The sequence below is a fragment of the Zea mays genome, chromosome 2 (assembly GCF_902167145.1).
Source record: "Zea mays cultivar B73 chromosome 2, Zm-B73-REFERENCE-NAM-5.0, whole genome shotgun sequence".
Lineage (NCBI taxonomy): Eukaryota > Viridiplantae > Streptophyta > Magnoliopsida > Poales > Poaceae > Zea > Zea mays.
In genome coordinates, this window is record NC_050097.1 from 85,523,044 (window position 1) to 85,549,606 (window position 26,563).

Genomic DNA, 26,563 nt, shown 5'->3' on the forward strand with positions numbered 1-26,563 from the left:
TGGGGCTGCACGCTCCACCACTCTGCGACGTGTGTCCTAGTACATAGAACCACCATCCAGGGGGCCCCGACACACAACTTGGCTTCCCAGGCTAGACCCTGTAGGTCCCGAGCATGTATCAAAGGATGGCTAGTGTCAGGTGGCGGGTCCTGCGGGTGTACTACTAATGCTCCCTAGCCGAAGCTGTGTGCAGGCACAGGTCCCAGTCGAGGCTACCTCCTATGGGCCATTGCCAATTCTTTCTTAGATATGCTGGTCTGCAGCCTCAACAAATCGAGCCTACATCCTAGGGGGGCCAAGTACCAAGGAGGAATCAGTTACGCCACACACAACAGGAATAAGTGGTACATAGATAAGTGCTAATACTGCTTGATAAATAGTACTCAAAAGTACCTTATAAAAAGCAAAAGTATTACATCCGCCTTCAAGCGGAATCCTAGTTCCATCTCTACTATGCAGGTATGAACTACCAGACGCTAGTGGAGTCGCGTTAGAAGTTCGCGGCCACTGTCCTTGCGGAACCCTCCAAGACGATGTGACAGCGGTGATGGCCGCCTCAATGCGCGCGCCATTACGAAGAGGTCCTCGCCCCCGTACTCCTACGGGGGGCGACAATGAGGCCATTAAAGCCAAAGAGTTGGAGGCTTGGCCACAGGCGGCGCTGGTGGTCTCGCCAGCGGAGGCAACCACCTCTGCACTGGGCAGCCTCACCAGCGGCAGAGACCACCTCTACGACGGGTAGCCCCCGCCAGCGGAGGCGACCACCTCTGCAATGGGCAGCCCCCGCCAGCAGAGGCAACCACCTCAACTCCTACCAGCGGAGGCGACCACCTCTGCAATGGGCAGCCCCCACCAGCGGAGGCGGCCACATCTGCACCGGTGGCTTACCGGCAACGGCGAATGCCTCAGCGCGTACAGAAAGGTCCTCACCCCCGTCCTCCTGCGGGGGTGAGGACAAGACCATCCAAGAACGTGGCCGCCACCTCCATGGCGTGCGACGTCTTGTACAGCCCCCTGGGCGGCGTCAGAACAACGTGGCCGGCAGTGCAGGTGACGCTGCGGGTACGGCTGACCTGCGTATGGCGCGACCGTCGCCCGCGCGGTGGACGGACAGCTCCGCCCTGCTTGGCGGCAGGAGGCAGCGTTGGAGGCGGCACCAAAGCCATCCGGGCCAAGGAGCCAAACACGCTGCAGCTGACGGCCTGCAGCCAGCCTGCCTCGCGTAGCCGAGGTTCGCCTCCTCCGCAAGGCTGGTGAACATCCTTCTCCTCCAAATGCTGGAGGAAGAAGCGGGTCACCAGCCCATGCAGAGGGCAGGGCCCTGACTCGGCTCGCCTCCCACCCCAGCAAGGATGATGAACATCCTTGAAGCTGAGGGTAGGGGGAGGCCGCAGCCCGGCTTGCTTCTCCCCACCACGAGGCTGGAGATGACCACCGGCGCGAGACTATAGCCGGGCTGCATGATGAAAATCCTTGAAGCCGAGCGATGGAAGAAGGGTGCCAACCCCCACGAGATCGCGCTCCTCCAACAACAGCGAGAAGGAGACAAGATCGGCAGCACCACCGCACAGGAAACGAAGAGCGCGAGCTCCTCGGCGGTGAGACCGCCGGAGGGGATGGCCCTGTGAAAGGGAAATGTGCCCTTGGGCCATATCTAGTATATTTTGGTGATTAAGTGTCCAACACATATTGAGTGAGTTATTACATGCCAAATAGAGAATGAAGTGCAAATCAACAAGAAGGTATGTTTCTAGACTTAGTACATCTGTTTTTGTGTACTAATGAAGTTATCTAAGTGCTAGAAACAGGAAAAGAAAGGATTGAAAATAGTGTCTGTGTGCAGCCAAGACTCAGCTCGGCTTGGCACACCGGATAGTGTCCGGTGGTGCACCGGACAGTGTCCGGTGCGCCAGGCCAGCTCCGGCGAACTGGCCACTCTTGGGAAAACTTCGGCGGCGTACGACTATAATTCACCGGACTGTCCAGTGAGCCAACGGCCGTCAGCGCAACGGTCGACCGCCAAATCCGCGGGCGACGCATGGCCCGCTCCAACGGTCGGCATGGGGCATCGGACTGTCCGGTGTGCACGGACAGTGTCTGGTAAGCCAATTGCCACAAATCTGCAACGGTCAGCTGCACCAGATTAGGAAGGGAATCGCGCACCGGACTGTCCGGTGCGCCACCCGACAGAAGGCAAGATTAGCCTTCCAAGAATGCCTCCAATGGCTCCTAGCTGCCTTGGGGCTATAAAAGGGACCCCTAGGCGCATGGAGGAGTCATCCAAGCATTCTTTGATCATTCCTAAGCATCCAGACTCCATTCCCACGTATTTGATTCTCTATGCTAGCAATTTGAGCTCCTCTTGAGTTGAGAACTCCGTGTGTTGAACTTAGAGCTCAAGTTATGACTTGTGTGCGTGATTGTGCTCTCGTTTTGAGTCTTGTGTGTGTTGCTCTCCCCTCCCTTACTTCCGTGCTTCTTTGTGATCATCAATTGTAAGGGCGAGAGGCTCCAAGTTGTGGAGATTCCTTGCAAACGGGAGAAAGTATAAGAAAGAAGAACACAGTGGTATTCAAGTTGATCATTGGATCACTTGAAAGGGGTTGAGTGCAACCCTCGTCCATTGGGACGCCACAACGTGGAAGTAGGCAAGTATTACTTGGCCGAACCACGGGATAACTCGTGTGTCCCTTGTGATTGCTTTTCTGTGTGATTATTGTGATTCGCAAGAGCTCGCTCTATAGCCACTTGGTTTTATCATTCTAACACTTAACCAAGTTTTGTGGCTATTAGTTGTTGAAATTTACAGGATCACCTATTCACCCCCCCTCTTGGTGCTCTCAATTGGTATCAGAGTCGTTCTCTTCACGAAAGGGACTAATCGCCCGAAGAGATGGATCCTAAGGGAAAGGGGATGGTGGTCAATGTGGCGGAACTGCCCAAATTATTCCAACTCAAGTGCCTAAGCCCCGCCTTAGAGGCTAGACCCCACTTAAATGGGAATAACCCGTCAATCCCTCGGATCTAGTCCGACACGGCCACTGACAGGATCAAGTACCACAATCTCACTCGAAGGTGAGTCACAGAGCAAATACAATAAAGCATAAAACCATACATGCCAGAGTATTAAATTATTACATCACCATCATCATCATCGGAGTTTTTGCAAAAGTAATCATCATTGTTCGAAGTGCAGCGGAATAAAACTAACGGTAATTAAATGGAGAGATGGGGAAGCCTGTCCCATCAATCCTCATGCTCCTCCACAGCCGAGGCAGGGTCCCACTCGACAGTCCAGCCCGGTGGCAAGGTGGACGGCCAAGTTATTCCAGCAACCATTTCCTCCAGAGAACCTGTAAAAATTATGCCACAAGCAAGGCTGAGTATACTAATACTCAGCTAGACTTACCCGGTGTGAGGAGTCTACTCCTCTACCTCTAGACATGCAGTTGTTTGGCTGTGGGGTTTGGTTGCCAAAAGCACTAGCTGAGTTTCTAAATCAAGATTTTAACTTAGTCAAAGTTAAGTGTGACTCTCTTAAGGCTAAAAGTGGACTATCTACTCATACATGGTAGCAAGCATTATTAACAATCAACATCTTATCTCAACTCATCATACTTCCACTTATTACTCAATGCAGTACAATGGATCAAGCAGTCTCATTAGCTGCGAGAAGCAGACGATTCGAATCGAGTTTTTATCCTTGCAAGGTAAACCTAAACACACGACATGTAGGGGCACTCTGTCCCCACACACATCAACCGTCCCCATCGATTCCCTGGCAACAGAAAGGGGCTCACCGCCTTGGCGTACAATGCCTCACTGACCCTGACTGGCCGTCGTGCAGTGACCACACTTGTACCCACCATAACCGGAATGGGAGACCTCGTCTCAGGTCGCGTGAGGAGGGCAATCTGCGGGCAGGTTCACTCAGGTACTAGGCTTACCGATTTACCATATTTCTCGGTATGTGTTTAGTACGTTCAAACGCTTGACACAGGTATCCGCACGTTAATCCTTATTCCATTTTCCATCTCGTGAACAACCAATCCCCATGGATTGTTGTCCACTAACTAGTATCATGACAGTGTGAAAGTGGGTACAATCAATTTCCTGATCTCGCGCGAGTGATAGAAAAATCACTCGTCTTCTACCGAGATCCTAATTAAATAAAGCAACTACTCGACCTGTCATACTAGTATTCATCTCAAAAGGATTCCTGAGATCATGCAACTAGGGGTTCAAACAATTCCTACACCTAAGTGCACAATCAATCCTACAATCATAAGTGAAGTAAAATAGCATAAATAACAGGTTATGCATAAAACCGGGGCTTGCCTTCCAAAGCAGTGGCTGGCAGGTCCCCTGGTGCAGGCTCGGGTGCTGGGTCCGGGGCTACCTCCTGAGCAGCTCCTTGCTCCGGCACGAGGATGTATTCTCCGTCAGCAAGATTACAGTCTATCGAAATGCAATGAACATGTATGTCATGATTATGCAAGATTTAAGAACATTAAGCTAAAGAAACTAAGTCAAGAATTAACTTAGGGTTCCCTGGTTATGTGGGTCTTCTAGTGGTATATATATACATAGACTTATTACCTTTTAAGCTTAGTTTTTTTTTCTTTTAGGATGACATAGTGGATTGGTATTGCCTTTATAGATTTCAGTGGACAATTTTACAAAGGTTTTAGGACGACATTATTTTCCATTATTCATTTTCCTTTCTTTAATTTCCATTTAGGGTTTCTAGTGTAGGTTTGAACTACGACAGTGTTTTAATAATTTCCAAAAATTCTGTAAAAATTACAGTGGGTTGTCACTTGCTATTCTAGCTTGTTTTAAGAATTTGAGGCTTAAAGTACAAAAGCTAGGCTTTAAACAAAAATAACAATAGTTAGGCAAAATGGGCCACTTTACACTACACCTCATAGTTAGGGGTAGTTTCTGTCCTAAAGGTTATTTTTGCTGGCATCCCATAGTAATAATAGGCCTCTGTGCTAAAAACCACAGAAAACTAAGGGGTGGTTATTTAGTTATGATTTTCTTAAGTTTAATGTCAAAAAGGCACTTTCTACTACATTATTATTTGAAACATGTCAAACAGCAGATCTCCTATTTTTCCTAAGTTCTTAATAACAAAACATTAGTTATCCCAAGGGTGGGGGTGTTTTTACCTTGGGGTTATTTTTGTAGAGTTTTTCTAAGTTTCACTTGTTTTATTAAAACAAAAGGGATCCTACTTATTTTATACTAAAACAGGGTATGATATATTTTTCCAGTGAACTATATTGAATAAGCATCCTAACAAAAATAGAGGTACTCTCTGGTTCTTTGTTTAAAGTACATTTTCTATTTTTCTTACCCTTAAGCATATCAGGAAATAAGGGGTAAAAACTAACTTAATGGAGTGGACAGAGAGGTTTAACATTTTTATTTGGTTTAGTAGGTAGATACAAACTTCTCAAAATTTTTCTAACCCTGGTCAAACAATATTCCTATTTTTCCTTTTAATATTGAGTTTTGAGTAGTTTTCTTATTTAATTCAAAACTTCAGAAAGAAATACAGAAACCATGGGTTTTATTATTTTTATCTGATAGTTCATAACTTCCAGAATCTAGCAAAATTGATTTGAACATTTTTGGATGATTATTCTTCAAGTTATGCATTTATTTAGTTATCTGTCATAACAAAAGAAAAATAAATTCGAAAATGGAAAAGAAAACAGGTTTACGCTGAGGCCCCTGGGGTTTATCTCTTTCTTTTCTCACAAAACAGTCCTCGGTCCACTATTGGCATGGGTCACTGACATTGCGCAAAACCCCCTGGACCTAACCGAAATCTAACCCGCGCTCCCTGACTGACTTAAACAGTACCCGCGGCACAGATTACGGCGGTGGGGCTTACCGGCGGCAGTAGAGCTCCGGCGGGGTGGTCAGTGACGTCCGGGAGGTCGCGACGGTCACGTCGGTGTGCGGGTCGGCGTCGGAGGTCGTCGGGGCTACCCTGGCCACGAGCACAGGCGGCGGGGGTCGTCGGCGGCTCCTGCTCCGGCCAAACCACGGCGGTATAGTTCAATTAAGGTGCACGAGGAGCTTCACGGGGTGATGTAGAGGCCATGCGCGCAACGAATTGGAAAACGGTGCAGGGGCTTACCCGGTCCACGTGCGCCGGCGGGTTCTTGAACTCCGGTGAGCACGATTGAGCTATTCCGGTGACGCGGGTCCACGGGTCAAGCTTGAGCAAGTCTCACGGCCTCACCAGGAAGCTATCTGAGGGCTTGGATCGAACGGAGGAGGACGGGAGAGGGGCTGGCCACGGTGGTTGCTCTCGGGCGGCACTGGCGGGTCGCGGGGAGGTCGCCGGAGCTAATGGCTGGCTCGGGTAAGTCAGGCGAGGTACGGAGGAGGCAACGGGGAAGGCAGCCAAGCACTGGGGCGGGCTTTATAGCCGTGGCGCGGGCGTGGTCACGGGCGGCCGCGGGCGCGCGGGGGTTCGCGCACGGGCGTGCTCTGAGCGAGCCCCCGGATGTCAGCTCGCGTCGAACACGTGGAAGCTTGCTTCTGCCATGGTTCAACGGTGGATTAGAGCGCCATAGCGTGCGTATCTTGGCAAAGTCACTGTGTATGGTCGCTTCTCTGCTCCAAATCCTACCTTTTTGCTGTGAGTTCCAAGTCGAGATATGGTCGGGGTAGGGAGATAGAGAGGGGAGAAGTTTGCTGTGTCAGCTAGGTCCGAACCGAGACAAAAGTGGTGTCAAGTCGTGTCTAGCGCCCTAGGGTAGGTGTCATCTCTTTCCAGAGTGTTCTAGGGTTAATTTGGCGCCATTTTGTCAATTGGGTCAAAGGGTTTTGAAAATTGGATTAAGGTGAACATGTGGAATCTTTGTGCAAGGGTTAGTTTTTGTACTTAGGCAAAAACTGAATTCTCCCTTGTGCTGAACCTTAGGTGAACTTTTTAGGACTTTTCTGAAAACTTTTTGGGGGTACTTCCTTACTATTAATTGTAGGTTATTAAGTATATTACAACTTTTATATTTGGCCCAAACCATGATCATAAGGTTTACATGGTATTTTGATCATGGCTTCAATTAGGGTTCCTATTGCCCATGGGGGGTTTGCTTTAGGGTTTTGGGAAATCCCCACTTAGATGTGCATGACAAGCTAGGGCATGATATCCAAGATAGTTTGCATTTGATTAGGACCTTGAATTCAAAGTTTGAGGTACTTTGCCCGTACAAAACTTCATGTGATAATGGGTTAAAAGGGGGTAACCCTGGGGTGGACACCCTGAGTAACACCTGGGGTGTTATAGCCCTCCCCCCTTAAAGGAATCTCGTCCCGAGATTTTAGGTAGAGTCCCTTGGAGGGTGCTTGAAGGTGTGCTGGTGTTGTTTTTCCTTTACACTTAAGTTTCTCTTATTAACTGCTCTTCGAATGTCATCCTCTTTGCAACTTCAGAAGGAAGCCCTTCTTAAGTTAAATCCACAACTTAGACTATCCTTGTTATCTAAGTTTTTCTTATAATTGAATTCAAAGGGCAGGTGGGGGTGGGGTTTTGGGGTTACATACCGACTCCTTTGGGCAGAAAGTCGGGGAAGCGAGAGCGTAGAAAATACTCAGTCTCCCATGTAGCTTCTTCTGCTGAATGGTGACTCCACTGAACCTTGTACATCCTGACCGACCTTGCCCGAGTTGATCTCTCCTTTTGATCTAGCACCTGGACGGGGTACTCTTGGTAGGACAAGTCTGGTTCTATCTCAATGTCTGGTTCCGGTAGTACTTCAGTGGGTAGGCGAACGCATTTCCGCAGCTGAGATACATGGAATACATTGTGAACTGACGACATGTGAGGTGGCAATTCCACTTGATAGGCTACGAGTCCACAATTTGTTTTGATCTTATAGGGTCCAATGTAGCGAGGAGCTAACTTGCCCTTGATCCCGAATCTCTGAACACCCTTGGTGGGTGATACCTTAAGATAGACATGATCTCCCACCTCAAACTGTAGAGGCTTCCGCCTCTTGTCATGATAGCTCTTTTGCCTAGCCTGAGCAGCTTCTAGGTTCTTCTTGATGATCCTGACCTTTGCCTCTGCCTCAAGTACCAAATCTGGCCCAAAGATTTCCCTTTCTCCTGCTTGAGACCAATTTAGTGGGGTCCTACACCTTCTCCCATACAATGCCTCAAAAGGTGCCATCTTCAGACTGGACTGATAGCTGTTATTGTAAGAAAACTCTGCCAAAGACAGACACTTGTCCCAATCCTTTCCGTAGTGTAGGGCACATGCCCGCAACATATCTTCCAAAATCTGGTTCACCCTTTCTGTCTGGCCATCGGTTTGGGGATGGTATGCTGAGCTTCGTATTACTTGGGTCCCAAGTGATTCTTGCAGTTTCTCCCAAAAGCGTGCCACAAACAGTGCTCCTCTGTCAGATATAATGGTCTTTGGAATACCATGCAATCTTACTATCTGATCAACATAAATTTCAGCGTACTTTTCTGTCTTGTGGGTGGTGTGCACTGGCAAGAAATGAGCAGTCTTGGTCAATCTGTCCACGATGACCCAAATAGAATCATGGTGTCTGGAGGTATTGGGTAATCCCACTATGAAGTCCATGCAAATGTCTTCCCATTTCCAAGATGGTATGGGAAGGGGTTGCAAAGGGCCTGCTGCCTTCAAGTGACTAGCCTTTATCCTCTGGCAAGTGTCACACTCGGATATGTACTTGGCAATTTCCCTTTTCATTCTAGTCCACCAATATAGAGATCTGAGATCATGGTACATCTTGTTGCTACCAGGGTGCATGGAGAATTTGGAAAGGTGAGCTTCATCCAGTATCTTCTTTCTGAGCTCAGGGTCCTTGGGAACAACCAATCGATCTCCAAACCATAGAATTCCCTTACTGTCCTGTCGGAAACACTTGTATTTCTCTGCCTTTTGCTTGATCATAACTTTGATAACCTGAACACCCTTATCCTCAACCTGTGCCCTGACTATCTGTTCTTGCAATGTGGGTTCCACCGAGATATAGCTTAGGTCACCCGAAGAAACAACTTCCAGGTTCAATCTGCACAACTCATCACACAGGGTGGTAACTCCCACATCCATGCTCATACAATTGCACTGGGCCTTTCTGCTCAAGGCATCTGCCACAACATTGGCCTTCCCTGGGTGGTAATGCACCTCCAAATCATAGTCCTTGATTAACTCCAACCATCTCCTTTGCCTCATATTTAGATCTGCTTGAGTGAAGATGTATTTGAGACTCTTATGATCGGTGTAGATGTTACAGTGAGCTCCCATCAAGTAGTGTCTCCATATCTTGAGAGCATGAACCACAGCTGCCAATTCTAGATCATGGGTAGGGTAGTTCTGCTCATGGGGCCTGAGTGCTCGGGAAGCATAAGCAATCACTCTGTTCTCTTGCATCAAGACACATCCCAATCCGGTACCAGAAGCATCACAATAAACTTCAAATGGCTTGGTGTTATCAGGTTGGGCCAGCACAGGGGCTGTTGTCAGATGCTGCCTCAAGGTATGAAAGGCATCCTCACACTTTTGGCTCCACTCAAATTTGACTCCCTTCTTCAACAGTTCAGTCATTGGTTTGGCAATTCTGGAGAAATCCGGAATAAATCGTCGATAATACCCTGCCAATCCCAGAAAACTCCGAATTTGCTTCACTGTAGTCGGGGGTTTCCAATCCATTACTTCTTGTACCTTCTCAGGATCAACTGATATCCCATCCTGAGAAATTGTGTGACCCAAGAATTTAATCTCCCTCAGCCAGAACTCACACTTACTCAACTTAGCATACAACTGATGATCACGCAGTCTCTGAAGTACAGTATGCAAGTGCTTGGTGTGCTCGGCTTCATTCTTGGAATAAACCAGTATATCATCAATGAAAACGACCACAAACTTGTCTAATTCTGGCATAAATACTGAGTTCATCAAGTACATGAAATAAGCCGGGGCATTGGTCAGCCCAAAAGACATCACCAGAAACTCATACAGTCCATATCGAGTTGAGAAAGCCGTCTTGGGAATATCGCTGACACGGATCTTGATCTGATGGTATCCTGAGCGAAGGTCTATCTTGGAGAATACCTTGGCTCCTACCAATTGATCGAACATAACATCAATGCGGGGCAGCGGGTATTTGTTCTTAATAGTCACCGCATTGAGAGGGCGGTAGTCAACACACATCCTCAAACTCTCGTCCTTTTTCTTCACAAATAATGCTGGACATCCCCATGGTGAAGTGCTTGGACGAATAAACCCCTTGTCCAATAATTCTTGTAATTGCTTCTTCAATTCTGCCAATTCCGCGGGAGGCATCCTATAGGGTCTCTTGGAGATAGGAGCGGTCCCGGGTTGCAATTCGATGGCGAACTCAATATCTCGGTCAGGTGGCATCCCTGGCAATTCCTCCGGAAAAACATCTGGGTAGTCACGGACCACTGGGATCTTTTCCACTGGGGATTCTAACATAACAAAGGCACAAGATCGGGTACAACCCTGGTTGGGTAAATGCAAAACAGTCTCGCCATAAGCAGGGGAATGGATTTCAATGGCTCTAGCTGCAATGTCCAATACTGCCTGATGCCTGGTCAACCAGTCAGCTCCCAAAATAATATCCACGCTATCCAATCCTAAGATGAGAAGGGTGGTTCTAATCACCAGACTACCAATTTTTATAGGCACATGCCTGTTGATTTGATAAGTGGCAACTCTGCCTCCTGGTGTTGAAATTGTAATGCCCCCATCAGTATGGTGAAAGGGCAACTGGCATTTGGCACTAAACTTGGCACTGATAAAACTATGTGAAGCACCAGAATCAAAAAGAACAATAGCGGGAAAATTTAAAACTGTAAAGATACCAGTCATGACGGGTGCTCCCTCTGGAATATCAGCCATGGTGGTGAAATTCAGCCTGCCCTGCCTCACTTGCACCTTCTGTCTCTTGCCTTGGTTCTGATTGACATTTTGCCCCTGCTTCTGCTGGTTCCTGGGGAAATTCTTGGCATAATGCCCGGTGTTGCCACATGTGAAGCACCTGTTGTCATTTGCCTGGCGGTAATGCTGCTGCTGCTGATTGCTCCTCTGAGCTGGAAATTGGGTGCGGTTGGGTGCCCGCTGCTGCTGCGGTCGGATCACCCATCGCCCTTGCTGCTGCTGCGGTCCCCTGCCCTGGGTGTCAGACACAATCCTGAAGTGCTATGGCTGAGCTGAGGGTCCTACCACAGGGGTCTTCCTCTTCTTCTCTGCCTGTCTAGCTGTAATGCAGTCCTCTTGGGAGATAGCCATGTTGACCAACTCATTGTAACTGTTGGCCCTGACGGTGTTGAGACGATCACGGAGCTTAGTGCTGAGCCCCCTCCTGAACCTATCCCTCTTCTTCTCATCTGTATCTGCATGGTATCCCGCATACTGGCACAAGTCATTAAAGGCCTGGGCATACTGCAACACTGTCCTGTTGCCCTGAGTGAGTGCCAAAAACTCATTGAGCTTCCTGTCCATGATCCCGGCTGGTATATGGTGTCCTCTAAAAGCTGCCTTGAACTCCCTCCACTCCACCTCTCGGTCCTCTGGCTGCATAGCAAGAAAATGGTCCCACCAAGTCCTTGCAGGTCCGCGAAGCTGCTGGGTGGCGAACCTGACTTTGGTGACCTCTGAGCAAACTCCATGGAGCAGTGGGAATTTGGATTCCACCAATCGCAGCCACACATCTGCGTCAAGTGGGTCCTCCGCCCTTGTGAACAATGGAGGCTGGGTGCTAAGGAATTCCTGGTATGTAGCCGCCACGGGGTGACGCTGGTGGTCTCCTCCACCATAATGCTGAGGTGGTGGCTGACGTTGAGCCAGCTGCCTCAGGATCTCATTCTGCTGAGCCATGAGCTCCTGCAGAGTGGGAGGTGGTGGCGGCGGTGGAGGAACGCGCTCGTTCTGGCCACGACGCTGCCTCCCGGCCATCTGAAAAACCACATACATACTTAACACCACAGTTCCAAGTTCAAGATTTTATCACGGAGAAAAAGTTAAAACAACATGATAGACTCCTACTTCAACAAAAGGATGTTAAAGAGGCATAAATTCTTCCTCCCCATTTAAACTGATAACAGCATCCATCAAACAAGCTCCCAAGAGAGTTTAGCACGATTACATCAAATTGTTCCAAAATGACTCAACTCTATCTAGCCTAGTACCCCAAGGGTGCAAAGCTAAGCTAGCTGCGAGGAGTCCGACTATCCAACTTCTAAGCCTATCCTGAACACCTAGTGAGCGAACGAAGCAACACTCGACTCGGGGGAAGGTGGTCTTCCCGAGCCAGCAGCGTCCACACTGGAGGCAGGCTCATCTCCTCCCTCGATGTCGACATCCTCGTTTGCCCCTTGGTCCTGGATCTCCTGGTGATGCATGTCCAGGTGCTCGTTAGCCTCAGCAAGCTGCTGCTGAGTGTTAATGAGCTGATCCTCTAGAACCTCGATGGTGTTCTCCCTGGTGCCTACCAGCTCCTCCAACTCCTGAATATCAGTGGATAGCTGCTCCACCTGCAAGTCCTTCTCCACCATTTCTTGAGATAAATCAACCACGAGCTCCTCTCTGTTATCCAACGTGATCTTTGTTGCCTCCAGCAGTGCCATCAGATGGGACATCGCCTCACCGCGCATCACCTGCAGACGGTACAGAGCATTCATGCACCGTACGGTCAAGTGCGCAGTCTGCCCTGGGTAGATGGCCCAGATGTCCTTGGCATGCTCCACCCGATCCTTCCACATTGGGTCGTCCTCCCTCTCAGCGGGGAACAAGCCAATGGGGTGGGTGGCCAGCTCCAAAGGATGGAATCCGCAGAAGGTAGTCAATCCATGCAGAGCGATCGCCTCGATCGTGTCCTCTGCTCGGTATCCGAAAGACTCGGAGTCCAAAGAGCGCCAGCCTGGCTGCAGGGGATGAGGCTCCAAAGTCATCCTCACTCTACAGCGAGGCACTCGGTGCTTCTCGAACTGCTGCACCGCGTACTGAGGGGGTGTCGCGTATCCGGCCCCCTGAAGTACCTCCCACAAAATGCGGGGAAAGCCCTCTCGTGCAAGTCCGTCCGTGTGGGTCAGTGCATTTCCGTCATCGGAGGATCCGTGGGAAGTCATCTGTGTACGGTTAAGCATAAGTAAAAGAAAAAGAATTATAAAAAGAACAAGGAAAAATAAAACTCAGCCCTTCTCTAGTCAAATGAAAAGGCACTGGGGACCTAATTGGTTGTTATCTTATTTTTAAGTCCTTTACTCAGTTATCCATTTGCTTAATTATGAATGCATGCATGCTCGTCCTAAACGGCCTCACAACAAGATAAAAGGATTAGGGAAGAACTCCCATCCTGTAAAAGTGGCCTGTAGAGCCTAGTTACTTAGCCACCTAGCTACCCTTCCATTACCCTAAGGCTTCACGTCCTAGGTCTATCCTGCTCGTCCTACTATCTATCCAACATTGTTTCTATCCAATTTTACTTTGGAAAAAGGATGGTATTCATGTTTTATTGATTCCTCTGTGGTGGTACAAGCTCCAATACCAGCTGTGGCGGAACTGCCCAAATTATTCCAACTTAAGTGCCTAAGCCCCGCCTTAGAGGCTAGACCACACTTAAATGGGAATAACCCGTCAATCCCTCGGATCTAGTCTGACACGGCCACTGACAGGATCAAGTACCACAATCTCACTCGAAGGTGAGTCACAGAGCAAATACAATAAAGCATAAAACCATACATGCCAGAGTATTAAATTATTACATCACCATCATCATCATCGGAGTTTTTGCAAAAGTAACCATCATTGTTCGAAGTGCAGCGGAATAAAACTAACGGTAATTAAATGGAGAGATGGGGAAGCCTGTCCCATCAATCCTCATGCTCCTCCACAGCCGAGGCAGGGTCCCACTCGACAGTCCAGCCCGGTGGCAAGGTGGACGGCCAAGTTATTCCAGCAACCATTTCCTCCAGAGAACCTGTAAAAATTATGCCACAAGCAAGGCTGAGTATACTAATACTCAGCTAGACTTACCCGGTGTGAGGAGTCTACTCCTCTACCTCTAGACATGCAGCTGTTTGGCTGTGGGGTTTGGTTGCCAAAAGCACTAGCTGAGTTTCTAAATCAAGATTTTAACTTAGTCAAAGTTAAGTGTGACTCTCTTAAGGCTAAAAGTGGACTATCTACCCATACATGGTATCAAGCATTATTAACAATCAACATCTTATCTCAACTCATCATACTTCCACTTATTACTCAATGCAGTACAATGGATCAAGCAGTCTCATTAGCTGCGAGAAGCAGACGATTCGAATCGAGTTTTTATCCTTGCAAGGTAAACCTAAACACACGACATGTAGGGGCACTCCGTCCCCACACACATCAACCGTCCCCATCGATTCCCTGGCAACAGAAAGGGGCTCACCGCCTTGGCGTACAATGCCTCACTGACCCCGACTGGCCGTCGTGCAGTGACCGCACTTGTACCCACCATAACCGGAATGGGAGACCTCGTCTCAGGTCGCGTGAGGAGGGCAATCTGCGGGCAGGTTCACTCAGGTACTAGGCTTACCGATTTACCATATTTCTCGGTATGTGTTTAGTACGTTCAAACGCTTGACACAGGTATCCGCACGTTAATCCTTATTCCATTTTCCATCTCGTGAACAACCAATCCCCATGGATTGTTGTCCACTAACTAGTATCATGACAGTGTGAAAGTGGGTACAATCAATTTCCTGATCTCGCGCGAGTGCTACAAAAATCACTCGTCTTCTACCGAGATCCTAATTAAATAAAGCAACTACTCGACCTGTCATACTAGTATTCATCTCAAAAGGATTCTTGAGATCATGCAACTAGGGGTTCAAACAATTCCTACACCTAAGTGCACAATCAATCCTACAATCATTAAGTGAAGTAAAATAGCATAAATAACAGGTTATGCATAAAACCGGGGCTTGCCTTTCAAAGCAGTGGCTGGCAGGTCCCCTGGTGCAGGCTCGGGTGCTGGGTCCGGGGCTACCTCCTGAGCAGCTCCTTGCTCCAGCACGAGGATGTATTCTCCGTCAGCAAGATTACAGTCTATCGAAATGCAATGAACATGTATGTCATGATTATGCAAGATTTAAGAACATTAAGCTAAAGAAACTAAGTCAAGAATTAACTTAGGGTTCCCTGGTTATGTGGGTCTTCTAGTGGTATATATATACATAGACTTATTACCTTTTAAGCTTAGTTTTTTTTTCTTTTAGGATGACATAGTGGATTGGTATTGCCTTTATAGATTTCAGTGGACAATTTTACAAAGGTTTTAGGACGACATTATTTTCCATTATTCATTTTCCTTTCTTTAATTTCCATTTAGGGTTTCTAGTGTAGGTTTGAACTACGACAGTGTTTTAATAATTTCCAAAAATTCTGTAAAAATTACAGTGGGTTGTCACTTGCTATTCTAGCTTGTTTTAAGAATTTGAGGCTTAAAGTACAAAAGCTAGGCTTTAAACAAAAATAACAATAGTTAGGCAAAATGGGCCACTTTACACTACACCTCATAGTTAGGGGTAGTTTCTGTCCTAAAGGTTATTTTTGCTGGCATCCCATAGTAATAATAGGCCTCTGTGCTAAAAACCACAGAAAACTAAGGGGTGGTTATTTAGTTATGATTTTCTTAAGTTTAATGTCAAAAAGGCACTTTCTACTACATTATTATTTGAAACATGTCAAACAGCAGATCTCCTATTTTTCCTAAGTTCTTAATAACAAAACATTAGTTATCCCAAGGGTGGGGATGTTTTTACCTTAGGGTTATTTTTGTAGAGTTTTTCTAAGTTTCACTTGTTTTATTAAAACAAAAGGGATCCTACTTATTTTATACTAAAACAGGGTATGATATATTTTTCCAGTGAACTATATTGAATAAGCATCCTAACAAAAATAGAGGTACTCTCTGGTTCTTTGTTTAAAATACATTTTCTATTTTTCTTACCCTTAAGCATATCAGGAAATAAGGGGTAAAAACTAACTTAATGGAGTGGACAGAGAGGTTTAACATTTTTATTTGGTTTAGTAGGTAGATACAAACTTCTCAAAAATTTTCTAACCCTGGTCAAACAATATTCCTATTTTTCCTTTTAATATTGAGTTTTGAGTAGTTTTCTTATTTAATTCAAAACTTCAGAAAGAAATACAGAAACCATGGGTTTTATTATTTTTATCTGATAGTTCATAACTTCCAGAATCTAGCAAAATTGATTTGAACATTTTTGGATGATTATTCTTCAAGTTATGCATTTATTTAGTTATCTGTCATAACAAAAGAAAAATAAATTCGAAAATGGAAAAGAAAACAGGTTTACGCTGAGGCCCCTGGGGTTTATCTCTTTCTTTTCTCACAAAACAGTCCTCGGTCCACTATTGGCATGGGTCACTGACATTGCGCAAAACCCCCTGGACCTAACCGAAATCTAACCCGTGCTCCCTGACTGACTTAAACAGTACCCGCGGCACAGATTACGGCGGTGGGGCTTACCGGCGGCAGTAGAGCTCCGGCGGGGTGGTCAGTGACATCCGGGAGGTCGCGACGGTCACGTCGGTGTGCGGGTCGGCGTCGGAGGTCGTCGGGGCTACCCTGGCCACGAGCACAGGTGGCGGGGGTCGTCGGCGGCTCCTGCTCCGGCCAAACCACGGCGGTATAGTTCAATTAAGGTGCACGAGGAGCTTCACGGGGTGATGTAGAGGCCATGCGCGCAACGAATTGGAAAACGGTGCAGGGGCTTACCCGGTCCACGTGCGCCGGCGGGTTCTTGAACTCCGGTGAGCACGATTGAGCTATTCCGGTGACGCGGGTCCACGGGTCAAGCTTGAGCAAGTCTCACGGCCTCACCAGGAAGCTATCTGAGGGCTTGGATCGAACGGAGGAGGACGGGAGAGGGGCTGGCCACGGTGGTTGCTCTCGGGCGGCACTGGCGGGTCGCGGGGAGGTCGCCGGAGCTAATGGCTGGCTCGGGTAAGTCAGGCGAGGTACGGAGGAGGCAACGGGGAAGGTAGCCAAGCACTGGGGCGGGCTTTATAGCCGTGGCGCGGGCGTGGTCACGGGCGGCCGCGGGCGCGCGGGGGTTCGCGCACGGGCGTGCTCTGAGCGCGCCCCCGGATGTCAGCTCGCGTCGAACACGTGGAAGCTTGCTTCTGCCATGGTTCAACGGCGGATTAGAGCGCCATAGCGTGCGTATCTTGGCAAAGTCACTGTGTACGGTCGCTTCTCTGCTCCAAATCCTACCTTTTTGCTGTGAGTTCCAAGTCGAGATATGGTCAGGGTAGGGAGATAGAGAGGGGAGAAGTTTGCTGTGTTAGCTAGGTCCGAACCGAGACAAAAGTGGTGTCAAGTCGTGTCTAGCGCCCTAGGGTAGGTGTCATCTCTTTCCAGGGTGTTCTAGGGTTAATTTGGCGCCATTTTGTCAATTGGGTCGAAGGGTTTTGAAAATTGGATTAAGGTGAACATGTGGAATCTTTGTGCAAGGGTTAGTTTTTGTACTTAGGCAAAAACTGAATTCTCCCTTGTGCTGAACCTTAGGTGAACTTTTTAGGACTTTTCTGAAAACTTTTTGGGGGTACTTCCTTACTATTAATTGTAGGTTATTAAGTATATTACAACTTTTATATTTGGCCCAAACCATGATCATAAGGTTTACATGATCTTTTGATCATGGCTTCAATTAGGGTTCCTATTGCCCATGGGGGGTTTGCTTTAGGGTTTTGGGAAATCCCCACTTAGATGTGCATGACAAGCTAGGGCATGATATCCAAGATAGTTTGCATTTGATTAGGACCTTGAATTCAAAGTTTGAGGTACTTTGCCCATACAAAACTTCATGTGATAATGGGTTAAAAGGGGGTAACCCTGGGGTGGACACCCTGAGTAATACCTGGGGTGTTATAGTCAATGATAAGGAGAAGGAGTCCATCTTCAACGAGCCGAGGGATGACAAGCCCACTGACTCTGGCTCGAGTCATAAGAAGAAGGACGGGAAGAAGAAGAAGCGCATCAATAAGATTGTCTACTACGACAGCGACGAGTCTTCTTCCCCAAGAGATGATGACTACGACGAGAAAAAGAAACCGGTCAACTCAAATTTTTCATTTGATTATTCTCGTATTCCATATAATTCCAATGCCCACTTTCTTTCTATTCCTCTTGGTAAACCTCCTCACATTGATGGAGAGGACTACGCTTTTTGGAGTCACAAGATGTGTAGTCACCTTTTCTCTCTCCATCCTAGTATTTGGGAGATAGTTGAGAATGGAATGCAATTTGATAGTACGGATAACCCTGTATTCATTAACGAACAAATTCACAAGAATGCACACGCTACCACTGTTTTGTTAGCATCATTGTGCAGGGATGAATACAACAAGGTGAGCGGCTTGGACAATGCCAAGCAAATATGGGACACCCTCAAGATTTCACACGAGGGGAATGACGCCACCATGATCACCAAAATGGAGTTGGTGGAAAGCGAGCTAGGATGGTTTGCCATGATCAGGGGAGAGGAGCCAAAGAAAACATACAACAGGCTCAAGACCCTGGTCAACAAGATCAGGAGCTATGGAAGCACGAGATGGACGGACCACGACGTCGTCCGACTAATGCTCAGGTCTTTCACTGTTATTGACCCTCATCTTGTGAACCTCATCCGTGAAAATCCTAGGTACACAAAGATGACGCCCGAGGAAATACTTGGAAAGTTTGTGAGTGGGCGAATGATGGTCAAGGAAGCAAGATATGTTGATGATGCATTGAATGGCCCAATGCAAGATATGTTGATGATGCTTCAAGACGACGCTAAAAGGACGCAAGGAGCATCCCAACAAGAGCAAAGCAAAGGGAAAGCGCTCCTATTTTAAATGTGGTAAGACTGGTCATTTCATAGCAAATTGTCCCGATAATGCTAATGACCAGGAACAAGAAAAGAGCGGGAAGAGGGAGAAGAAGAAGGCCTACAAGAAGGCGAAGGGCGAGGCGCACCTTGGCAAAGAGTGGGATTCGGATTGCTCTTTGTCCGACTCCGACGACGAAGGACTCGCCGCCTCGGCCTTCAAAAGTCATCTCTCTTCCCCAACGAGCGCCACACCTGCCTCATGGCAAAGCAGAAAAAGGTAAGCGCTCGAGATACCCCTAAGTATACTACTTCAAGTGATGATGACTCTAGTGATGATGAAGTAGATTACACAAGTTTATTCAAAGGTTTAGATAGAACTAAAGTTGATAAGATCAATGAATTGATTGATGCTTTGAATGAAAAGAATGGACTCTTAGAAAAGCAAGAGGATATTTTGTATGAAGAGCATGATAAGTTTGTTAGTGTACAAAAATCTCTTGCTTTAGAGGTTAAAAGAAATGAAATGCTTTCTTACGAATTATCTGCTTGTCATGAAACTGTGTCTAATTTAAAGAGCGTTAATGATGATTTAAATGCTAAGTTAGAAGAAGCAAATAAGTCTAGTTCATATGTAGAGCATGTTAGTATTTATAATAGATGTAAGGATTTTGATGTTGATGCATGTGTTGAACACCTTACTTCTATTACAAAATTAAATGGTGAAGTGGCAAGTCTTAATGCCCAACTTAAGACTTGCCAAAATGACTTTGATAAGTTAAAATTTGCTAGGGATGCCTACACCGTTGGTAGACATCCCTCAATTAAGGATGGACTTGGCTTTCGAAAGAAAGCCAAGAACTTAATAAGTCAAAGGGCTCCCATTTCCTACAAGGAGAAAGGGAAGGCCCCTATGGCTAGTAGTAGTCAAAAGAACCATGCTTTCATGTACCATGATAGAAAATTTTCTAGAAATTCTCATTATAATAGGAGTTATAATGCTTTTGACTCACATGCCATGATTGCTTCAAGTTCCAATTTTAATGGTAGGCCTAGGAGAAATTTTGTGTCTCATGCTCCTAGGAAAGTGTGTAATAAACCTACAACTGTCTTTCATGCTTGCAACACTACATTTGTTCTTTCATGTAAAAATGAAAAAGTGGTTGCTAGAAAGTTGGGGGTCAAATGCAAGGGAGACAAGACTTGCATTTGTGTCCCAAAGGCTATTGTAACTAACCTTGTAGGACCCAACAAGAGTTGGGTACCTAAAACCCAAGCCTAATTTGCCTTGTAGGTTTATGCATCCGGGGGCTCAAGCTAGATTATCGACAGCGGATGCACAAACCACATGACGGGGGAGAAGAAGATGTTCACCTCCTACGTCAAGAACAAAGATTCCCAAGATTCGATCATCTTTGGAGATGGGAACCAAGGCAAGGTTAAAGGACTAGGAAAGATAGCAATTTCATCCAAGCATTCCATATCTAATGTGTTTTTAGTTGAATCGCTCGAGTACAATTTATTATCTGTGAGTCAACTATGTAATATGGGTTACAATTGCTTATTTACCAATGTAGATGTGTCTGTCTTTAGAAGGATTGATGGTTCATTAGCTTTTAAGGGTGTACTAGACGGCAAACTCTACTTAGTTGATTTTTCGAAAGAGGAGGCCGATCTAGATGCATGCTTAATTGCTAAGACTAGCATGGGCTGGCTGTGGCATCGCCGTCTAGCACATGTTGGGATGAAGAACCTTCATAAACTTCTAAAGGGAGAACATGTGTTAGGTCTAACCAATGTATTTTTTGAAAAAGATAGACCTTGTGCAGCTTGTCAAGCAGGCAAACAGGTGGGAAGTACTCATCACAGCAAGAATGTGATGACCACATCAAGACCTCTGGAGCTACTTCATATGGATCTCTTTGGACCCGTCGCCTACCTCAGCATCAGGGGAAGTAAGTATGGTCTTGTTATTGTTGATGATTTTTCCCGCTTCACTTGGGTATTCTTTTTGCAAGATAAATCAGAAACCCAAGGGACCCTAAAGTGCTTTCTAAGGAGAGCTCAAAACGAATTTGAGCCCAAGGTGAAAAAGATAAGAAGCGACAATGGGCCAGAGTTCAAGAACCTACAAGTGGAGGAGTACCTTGAGGAGGAAGGAATCAAGCACGAGTTCTCCGCTCCCTACACACCACAGCAAAACGGTGTGGTAGAGAGGAAGAACAGGACACTTATAGACATGGCGAGGACGATGCTTGGAGAATTCAAGACGCCCGAGCGGTTTTGGTCGGAAGCTGTGAACACAGCTTGCCACGCCGTAAACCGGGTCTACCTTCATCGCCTCCTCAAGAAGACCTCGTATGAACTTCTAACCAGTAACAAACCCAACGTGTCATACTTTCGTGTATTTGGGAGTAAATGCTACATTCTAGTAAAGAAAGGTAGAAACTCTAAATTTGCTCCCAAAGCTGTAGAAGGGTTTTTATTAGGTTATGACTCAAATACAAAGGCGTATAGAGTCTTCAACAAATCATCGAGTTTGGTTGAAGTCTCTAGCGACGTTGTATTTGATGAAACTAATGGCTCTCCAAGAGAGCAAGTTGATCTTGATGATGTAGATGAAGATGACGTTCCATCGGCTGCGATTCGCACCATGGCGATTGGAGATGTGCGACCACAGGAACACCAAGTGCAAGATCAACCTTCTTCCTCAACAATGGTGCACCCCCCCAACTCAAGATGATGAACAGGTTCCTCAAGAGGAGGCGTGTGATCAAGGGGGAGCACAAGAAGATCAAGTTATAGAGGAAGAAGCAGCACGGGCCCCTCCAACTCAAGTTCGTGCGACGATTCAACGGAATCATCCCATCGACCAGATTTTGGGTGATATAAGCAAGGGAGTAACCACTCGCTCAAGATTAGCTAACTTTTGTGAGCATTACTCGTTTGTCTCTTCTATTGAGCCTTTCAGGGTAGAAGAGGCCTTGCTAGATCCAGACTAGGTGTTGGCCATGCAGGAAGAGCTCAACAACTTCAAGCGAAATGAAGTTTGGACCCTAGTGCCACGTCCCAAGCAAAACGTTGTGGGAACCAAGTGGGTGTTCCACAACAAGCAAGACGAGCACGGGGTGGTGACACAAAACAAGGCTCGACTTGTGGCAAAAGGTTATGCCCAAGTCACAGGTTTGGATTTCGAGGAGACTTTCGCTCCTGTGGCTAGACTAGAATCTATTCGCATTCTATTAGCCTATGCCGCTCACTCTTTCAGGTTGTTCCAAATGGATGTGAAGAGCGCTTTCCTCAACGGGCCAATCAAGGAGGAGGTGTACGTGGAGCAACCCCCTGGCTTTGAGGATGAACGGTACCCCAACCATGTGTGTAAGCTCTCTAAGGCGCTCAATGGACTTAAGCAAGCCCCTAGAGCATGGTATGAATGCCTTAGAGACTTTCTAATTGCTAATGCTTTCAAGGTTGGGAAAGACGATCCAACTCTTTTCACTAAGACTTGTGATGGTGACCTATTTGTGTGCCAAATTTATGTCGATGACATAATATTTGGTTCTACTAACCAAAAGTCTTGTGAGGAGTTTAGCAGGGTGATGACACAGAAATTTGAGATGTAGATGATGGGTGAGTTGAACTACTTCCTTGGGTTCCAAGTGAAGCAACTCAAGGACGGCACCTTCATCTCCCAAACGAAGTACACACAAGACTTGCTCAAGCGGTTCGGGATGAAGGACGCCAAGCCCGCAAAGACACCAATGGGAACCGACGGACATGTCGACCTCAACAAAGGAGGTAAGTCCGTTGATCAAAAGGCATACCGGCCTATGATAGGTTCTTTGCTTTATTTATGTGCTAGTAGACTGGATATTATGCTTAGCGTATGCATGTGTGCTAGATATCAATCCGACCCAAGGGAATGTCACCTTGTGGCCGTTAAGCGGATTCTTAGATATTTAGTTGCTACGCCTTGCTTCGGGATCTGGTATCCAAAGGGGTCTACCTTTGACTTGATTGGATATTAAGACTCCGATTATGCCGGGTGCAAGGTTGATAGGAAGAGTACATCAGGGACGTGCCAATTCCTAGGAAGGTCCCTAGTGTCATGGAGCTCAAAGAAACAAACTTCCGTTGCCCTATCCACCGCTGAGGTCGAGTATGTTGCCGCAGGTCAGTGTTGCGCGCAACTACTTTGGATGAGGCAAACCCTCCGGGACTTTTGCTACAATCTGAGCAAAGTCCCACTCCTATGTGACAATGAGAGTGCAATCCGCATGGCGGATAATCCCGTTGAACACAACCGCACTAAGCACATAGACATCCGGCATCACTTCCTGAGATACCACCAGCAAAAGGGGGATATCGAGGTGTACCATATTAACACCGAAAACCAGCTAGCCGATATCTTCACCAAGCCTTTAGATGAGAAAAGGTTTTGCATGTTGCATAGTGAGCTAAATGTCTTAGATTCGCGTAACTTGGATTGATCTATAGCATACATGTGTTTTATGCCTTTGATCATGTAATCTATGTTTGTGGTGCTCAAGTTGTACACATGATCCCCGGACCTAACAAGTCCATTTGCAAGTGATGCACTTATTTAGGGGGAGGCATGCTACAACTTGACCCTTTGAGACTAACCTTTGTGTTTGAGTTCTTGTTTTAGTCTCAAAAGTGAATTGAAAGGGAAAGGTGAACTTGGACCATGCAAAGACTTCCACTGCACTCCGGTAATAACTCCAAGTTCATATCTATGCTCTGATTGCCTTTTTGCTCTTAATTGACAATTTTGGTGAGGCAAAGGGGTTAAAGGGCCAAGAATGATCCCGTTTTGGTGCTTAATGCCAAAGGGGGAGAAATTAAAGGCCAAAGCAAATGGATCAGCTACCACTTGAGAAATTTGAAAATATTAGAGTTAGCACTTTTGAGTTGTCAAAATACTCCTATTTGCAAAATTTGGTCTCTTGTGGGGAGAATGTTTGATTATGGGAAAAGGGGGAGTTTTTGGCTCTTGATCAATTTTTCTCTTGGAATACCTCTCTTTATGCCTAAACAAGTGTGTTTGACTTAGATATAGGAAAATGAGTTTGATTTCAAAAACAAACCAAGTGGTGGCAAAGAATGATCCAAATATGCCAAATTTGAATCAAAAACAATTTTTGTTCTCAATTGCATTGATGTTGCACTTCTATTGGTTGCTTTTTGGTGTGTTGGCATAAATCACCAAAAAGGGGGAGATTGAAAGGGAAATGTGCCCTTGGGCAATTTCTAGTATATTTTGGTGATTAAGTGTCCAACACATATTGAGTGAGTTATTACATGCCAAATAGAGAATGAAGTGCAAATCAACAAGAAGGTATGTTTCTAGACTTAGTACATCTGTTTTTGTGTACTAATGAAGTTATCTAAGTGCTAGAAACAGGAAAAGAAAGGATTAGAAAAGAGTGTCTGTGTGCAGCCAAGACTCAACTCGACTTGGCACACCGGACAGTGTCCGGTGCGCCAGGCCAGCTCCGGCGAACTGGCCACTCTCGGGAAAACTTTGGCGGCGTACGGCTATAATTCACCGGATTGTCCGGTGGTGCACCGGACTGTCCGGTGAGCCAACGGCCGTCAGCGCAACGGTCGGCCGCCAAATCCGCGGGCGACGCGTGGCCCGCTCCAATGGTCGGCAGGGGGCACCGGACAGTGTCCGGTGTGCCAACTGCCACAAATTTGCAACGGTCGGCTGCGCCAGATTAGGAAGGGAATCGCGCACCGAACATGAACAGTGGTTGTCCGGTGGCGCACCGGACTGTCCGGTGCGCCACCCGATCGAAGGCAAGATTAGCCTTCCAAGAATGCCTCCAACGGCTCCTAGCTGCCTTGGGGCTATAAAAGGGACCCCTAGGCGCATGGAGGAGTCATCCAAGCATTCTTTTATCATTCCTAAGCATCGAGACTCCATTCCCACGCATTTGATTCTCTGTGCTAGCAATTTGAGCTCCTCTTGAGTTGAGAACTCCGTGTGTTGAACTTAGAGCTCAAGTTGTGACTTGTGTGCATGATTGTGCTCTTGTTTTGAGTCTTGTGTGCATTGCTCTCCCCTCCCTTACTTTTGTGCTTCTTTGTGATCATCAATTGTAAGGGCGAGAGGCTCCAAGTTGTGGAGATTCCTCGCAAACGGGAGAAAGTATAAGAAAGAAGAACACCATGGTATTCAAGCTGATCATTGGATCACTTGAAAGGGGTTGAGTGCAACCCTCGTCCATTGGGACACCACAACGTGGAAGTAGGTAAGTATTACTTGGTCGAACCACGGGATAACTCGCGTGTCCCTTGTGATTGCTTTTCTGTTTGATTATTGTGATTCGCAAGAGCTCGCTCTATAGCCACTTGGTTTTATCATTCTAACACTTAACCAAGTTTTGTGGCTATTAGTTGTTGAAATTTACAGGATCACCTATTCACCCCCCCCCTCTAGGTGCTCTCACCCTGACGCGGATCCCTCCAGTGGACATCGGCGCGCCCCATCCAGAGGCTTGGAAGGCGGAAGGGCGCGATGGATGCAAGAAAAGCGAGGCATGGCTACGGCCCGGGGGGTGAACTCCTTTTTAAAGGCAGATTTCCCCACTCGCGCCCTGAAGCATCGCGGGCAAAGTCTCCACCGGTGCGCACCAAGGGTTCCCACCCTATGACACGGGGGCCAAGCCCCACATGTCATACTAGCTGGCCCAAAGCGTGAAGAAGGCAAACCGCCACACAAGGAGCAGGCAACCACCCCGCGGTTATGCGCCTCTTCATTTTCACTGAAACCAGCGGTCGAGAAGGCGAACCGCTGCGCAGGTAGCGTACAACTGCCCCTCGGTTGTGCGCCACCTCAGCTTCACTGCAATCGGCAGTCCAACTTGGGGGCCCAGGCCCACATGTCATGCAACCGGCGCGCCGGTTACTGGGTGCGGAAAAATCGCACCGCCGCTTGCGCCAATGCCGCGTCCCCTCGGGGCCCTCGCAGAAGACTGCCAAGATAAGTTTTCAGAACCAGTGCCGCGACTCGAGGCACCCCGCGCATGGCCCAACAGTGACATTAAGTACGAAGGTCATGGGCCAGTCAGCCGTGGGAACGGGCGTGGCAGTCGGTGTAGCCATAGGCGGGCCGGTAGTAATTGCATCAATAGGCACGCAGGAGCAGCAGGCCAATCACCAATCAGACTCTGGCCCCACCTACAGGCTCGCATCCTCCCGTGAGGCGGGCCTGGGGGCCACTGTCAGTACCCTCAATCAGGGGTACCCTCTACTACAGTATAAAGACGATGTACATGTACGACGTCTCCTGGCCACACGGAGAACGGCGCCCAACCCGACAACATGGGCTGGTCTAGGGGCACCACGTGGCAAGGAGAGATAGTACACCCCAGGATGCGCCATTAGGTCCGGACCTCCATAGAAGAACACCGGACCCCTGTACGCACATACCGGACCCTCGGATACAGTCTGAAACTCCCAAGAAGGCATGCCGACGGGCCCCAGGTCTCTCCGAGTAAGGTCCGGGCCACAGCAAGGCCCCGGGACGGAAGGAACCCCGACATGAGTGAGGGTCCGGATCTGGCACGTGTCCAGGCCTTGCCCTGCGCTCCCAGCTCAGGCGGAGACCCGCAGCCGCCGCGTGGCTTGTAGCCCGTGA